The sequence below is a fragment of the Nicotiana attenuata genome, chromosome 6 (genome assembly GCF_001879085.1).
Source record: "Nicotiana attenuata strain UT chromosome 6, NIATTr2, whole genome shotgun sequence".
NCBI classification, from domain to species: domain Eukaryota; kingdom Viridiplantae; phylum Streptophyta; class Magnoliopsida; order Solanales; family Solanaceae; genus Nicotiana; species Nicotiana attenuata.
Window position 1 is genome coordinate 79,569,100 of NC_031994.1, and position 5,777 is coordinate 79,574,876.

Sequence of the window (5,777 nt, forward strand, 5' to 3'; positions counted from 1 at the left end):
TCAGCTCATCAGGAGCAAAGCATCTTCCTGAGCGAGTCAGCCCATGGGTTTCACAAACTTCTTCCTTAACTTCCTTCCCCTTATACGTCATTGTCACTCGGCCGTAATTCCATGGGACGGCCTTTTCACTGATTACTGGTAACTGAGTCACTGGTTTGATGATAACTGGCTCTGTGCGAGCCCCTTTTACAATCACAACGGGCTTGACAGCTGCCCCCGACACTACCACTTTAGCTGGTTCTTGTTTTACTGCAACACTGCTCAGAAGCTCCTTCTTTACCACCACAACTGGTTTGCTAACTGTCTCTTCTACCTTGATCGATGCTCTCCCCCTTGTTAGTTTCTCATTTGATCTATCCTCACTAGCCCTGATCATCATTACGGTTTGTGAAGGCTTCTTATGCTCTCCCTTTTGTACTAGCTCAATCATATGGGTCTCGTGATGGGTTGGCAATGGATTCTGTTAGGCGTCTCTGGGGCTTGCACTTCAATTCGGCGGGTGTCAATGAGCTCCTGGATGGCCGTTTTCAAATGCCAGCATTTTTCTGTGTCATGTCCCGGAGCACCTGAGCAATACTCGCAACTCACAGAGCGGTCCAGATTCCTTGAGGGAGGGTTTGGCAATTTGGATTCAATCGGACTCAACATGCCCAACTATCTCAATCGGTGGTACAAGCTAGTGTAAGATTTACCCAATGGAGTGAAAGTCTTCTTCCTTTGCAGCCTATCATTCTTAAATGCAGGGTTAGGTCGAAAACCGGTTCCAGTGGGATTTCTGTTGGTTCTCGAGGGTGGGTAGGTGCTTTGAGCTGGGTAAGTATTTTATAGGGTGGGTGCACGCCATTGAGCATGGGTAGGAGGTTGGGGGTATGTCTGGGCATGGTGGACAGAGAAATTGGGGACAGGAGGTGGGTAATAGTGCTGCCGTGGGCCATATGGGGTGTGTGGTAGGTTTGGGGATGAGGGCGAGGTTGGTGATAATATGGTGATGGACCCCTGGACCAAGCTCTTGATTCCACGACTGCAACATCTTCTTTCTTTTTCTTTCCCAATACTCCTCCAGTGCCGCTCTGAATAGCCTGGGTAGTTGCCTTGATCGCCGTATAGCTCATAATCTTGTTAGACTTGAGACCCTCTTCCACCATACTTCCCATTTTCACGACCTCGTTGAATGTTTTTCCCACTGCTGGCACCAAGTGACCATAATAGGTGGGTTCCAAAGCCTGTATGAAATAATCAACCATCTCGTTCTCTTTCATTGGAGGATCGACTCTTGCCGCCTGCTCTCTCCATCGGAAATCGTATTCTCTGAAGCTTTCTCCGGGCTTCTTCTCAATTTTAGTCAGTGACAGACGGTCCGGGACAATTTCGAGATTATACTGAAAATGACATGCAAATGCTTGGGCCAAATCGTCCCAAGTGTACCATCGAGCATGATCCTGTCGTGTGTACCACTCCAAGGCTGCTCCACTTAGACTTTGACTGAAGTAAGCCATCAATAACTCGTCCCTTCCCCCAGCTCCTCTCCTTTTGCTGCAGAACCCCCTTAAATGGGCCACCAGATCACCATGTCCATCGTATAAGTCAAATTTGGGTAGCTTGAATCCGGCTGGCAACTGGACATCGGGAAACAGGCACACGTATTTGTAGGCCACACTCACTTGACCTCCGAGACCCTGTATATTTCTGAATGACTGCTCTAAGATCTTAACCTTGCGTATCATTTCCTCTTGCTCAGGGTTTTTGGGAGGCTTTTCTTCTTCAGCTGAGAGATCAAGACGGGGAGTGTAAGAGCATAGTTCTGGTGGTTTGAAAGTGGCTTCGGGTGGGTAATACTGGTTATCATGGGTTTGGAACAAAGGTTCGCTAGAAGACCTGTGTAATGCGACAAGTGGAGGAGCCACAAACACAGGAGTAGTTGGCGGTGAAGGGCATGGAATTTGTTTGGGTGGTGGAGGTGGTGGTGTTTGAGAGGTGGTTCCGTAGTACTGCTGGTAAGTAGGGAAAGCCGGAGATGAGTTCACTGTGGGAGGATCTTGAGGCTGAGCTAGTGGTGGGAGGTAAGTGGGGTTAGCAGAATAGGCTGGTGGTGGATGTCCCTTTGACCAGGCTTGGTACATCTCGGCCATTTATTGCTTCAGTTTATACATCTCCTCCTTCATTGCATTAACGTCCACTACTTCCTCCTCCCTAGACGGGTCGACAATGCTTGCTTCTAATTCCTGGTTGACCAAGTTTGACTTATCCTTAGAGTGGGTGTTGTAGGGATGGGTTGCCAGAATGCCAGTCAACTTAACCACTTGCCTGGACTCATCAACAACAACTTTGTTAGCGGTTAGAGCATTAACAGATAGATAACCGCACATTGGGGAATGAATTCACCTCAGCAGTTAACCATTTCTATTATGCCTTTGCTTGGTTGCATGCGTCATCCCGGCTTTTCCTTATTTCTATGTGCCACTTCCTTTTTGTTTTTCCATTGTTTCTTGCCGCTCCCTCTTTTTGCATTTTCTCTCTTATTTTTCTATTTTTATTTGGTTACGGTCGAATCCTATGTAGATTGCCTACGTATCATGACCCCGCATGAATCAGACCGAGCGTATTTCGTGAAGAATAAATGTAAAATAGAAGCAAAATATTTTTTGGGATTTTCAATTTTATTGATAGCAAATACGTCTATTACAAAGACTCAAAACTGACAAATTAAACAACTAAGAGACTCTAATGCAGAAAAGAACTACGGACTCCATCATCCCTATTCCATTTTAAACGAAAATACAGACTCAATCAATTGACTGACTTTTAGCGAAAAGGAAATACAGACTCCAGTAGAAAAGGAAATACAGACTTAAATGACCAACTCTAGTAGAAAAGGAAATACAGACTCAAAAGACAAACTCTGGTAGAAAAGAAAATACAGACTCAAAAGACAATCATGAATACATTAAAGCTCCTGGTGCCCGCGGGACATCGTTCGGTCTCGCCGCGGGCCTATATGCAAGTTCCCCTTATTTTGAATCGTGCTCATCCTGCACATTTATTAAGGTGATTTAATAACTTATTTTGACCTAAAAGGAAAAAAATGACACTATTTTTGTTCAAATTTCCAATTTAAAACAAACAGCCGGTCTTGCAGATACGGCCTTTCAGCACTTCGGGGAGAAGATTTTAAGGCTGTGCCCGCTAACCGTTGAAAATGACCCAAGGTGGCTGTTCTCGCAAAAACAGCCTTCCGGTGCCCTTTTTGGGACATTCGACTTATTTTCAACAAGAATGGCAACACCCGACTTAATCATGACGAAATTAAAAAGTTGGGATTTTTGGCTATTTTTGAAAAGGGGAGGTTGGACCCGATGAGGGTTGCCTACGTATCTCACATCCGGTGAGAATCAAACCTGCGTAGTTCGGTCAAATAAACCTAACTATTTTTGAAAACAAGACTCTTTTGTTTTTGTTGGCAAATACACTATTTCTGAAAGCAAGATTCTTTTTATATTTTCTTTTTCAGTGGCAAATAAACAAACTAATTTGAAAATAAAACTCTTTTTTGTTTTTCTTTTCCATTGGTAAACAAAGCAAACTAAAAAAACTACTTTTCTTCTTTTCTTTCAAAAATCCGGCAGCATTTCGGCACTACTTGGACATTGGTTTTTCTAGTATAGGTAATTAACTCTCTACACTGCTATTTTCTCTTTTTCTCTTTTTGTTTTTCCAATTTTTCCCAGATATTCAAAGCCGGTCAGCATGCGAGTCCAAAACAGATAAATGCACAAGTAGGATGCATCAGGATGGTCCATTATTTCGCGTATACCTGTCCTAGACGGACCCAACCCCTGTGTTGAGTCCCCTAAGTCAAAATGCTCGTGATGCAGATAAGTGTTCCTACTAGGGATCCGGCATGAGGTCAAGTTATTCTAGGTTCAAAACCTGGGTATATGTTCTAGACTGTGTACCCGAGCGGACAACTCGAGTCGAGGAGGGGGCTACGTACCGGGAACTAAAAGGCCATCCGGCTTAGTAACTTGTCCGGCCTCTTTCTTATTTCAAGGTATGACACTAACAGAATAGGGAGTCTCCACCAGTGAGCACATCCTCGGAGGTGAGAAGAGAAGGGTTTTGGCACAGGTTATATACAGTTCAGATAATATCAAAGCGGTAAAGCATTTAGCACATTTAGCATGGAACATGTAGGAAAATCAAATAAAGCCAAACATAACAATTATTCTAAGCTCGAATTCTTAAACCCTGAACCGTAGTTCTGGGTTTGTATCCCCAGTAAAGTCGCCAGAGCTGTCACACCTCCTTTTTACCTACACCCGCAGGGGCGTAAATGAGTTTTTCCACTTAAAGGACAATTGGAACGGGATTTATTATTAAAATTCAGAGTCGCCACTTGGGAGATTAATGGTGTCCCAAGTCACCGGTTGAATCCCGAACCGAGGAAATTATGACTCTGTTTAGCAGTCCGCGATCCAGAAATCCGAATAAGGAATTATGTTAACCCGGGAGAAGGTATTAGGTATTCCCGGGTTCCGTGGTTCTAGCACGGTCGCTCAAACTGTCATATTTGGCTTATTTGTTTGATTTTAGTACATGTTTTAATCTATGTGCTTTTAACTTTGAACCGCTTTTATTATTATTTAAGAGAATTGCAACGTCGTGAAAACATGTCTCGAACCACGTCACATAAATGCACCCGCGATTTTTGACACATTTTGACTTCGTTGGGATTTGGATTTGGGTCACATAAATGTGCACCCGAATTTAGGAAGGTAATGTTATTAAAATACGCGCCTAAAGAGACTAACGCGTTATTATCTTTGGGGAAGGCCGTGAAATTCGCTAAACGGCCCATTCCGAAATCTAAGCATTTTAATATAGACATTTAAGAGGGCCCCGCACTTTATGCATTTGTATTTGGCGGGGCTCGCCTCATTTATTTTAAAAGGCCAACCTAAAAGAACTATGATTTTTCTATTAAGTATTGTCTCCAAAAAGGCCCTAAATGAACCGTTATGAACATATTCGAAAAATTCAGGTCACTGGGCTTCGATATTAGCCCAAAGAGGTGGAGTTTCAATCCAGGTTTTTTTTAAAAGGCTATAGACCAGTTGTGGGCCTTTGCACAGGCCCAAATGAGAAGCAAACTAGGACTGGAACTGGGATGTGCCTCAGCAAAACTGAGGCCCAACTCGATCAAAACAGGCTGTTGAGCCTTGATCCATCAACAGATTCCAAATCAAAATAGAAAACCCAATGTGATCTTAATAGCCTCTGAACTTATTTCACATTGTTCCAATGGTATTCAACGATTTTTAAAATAAAGGAAACAAGGTACAACCATTCAAATCAAACGAACTACTAGTTGTCAAACTCCAATTTCATGCTCAGATCGTGTTTTAAGCTACCTAATTGCTGCGGATTCCTATAGGATTCAGCGAATTAACATGAAACAATTTACACTTACTAAATTCAGAGACTTAGTGTAACGAAGATGTACTGAATAATTAAGCCTACAATTACTGATTTTAGATATTAAAGTACTGCACTACCACAAATATTTACTGGGCCTGAACTTGTCACTGATATGAGCATATACACTAATGCCAGAATTAGTTTCAAGTTCACAACATTCTCCGATTTTAAAAGTCAAACTAACACAATTAATTAAACTATGCTAGATTAAGGCTAATATTTTAGATGAACAATCACAAGCCTAATAGTCTAAACAGTCCAGTATAGTCCATATTAATTACAGTGAAATATAACAAAGCATT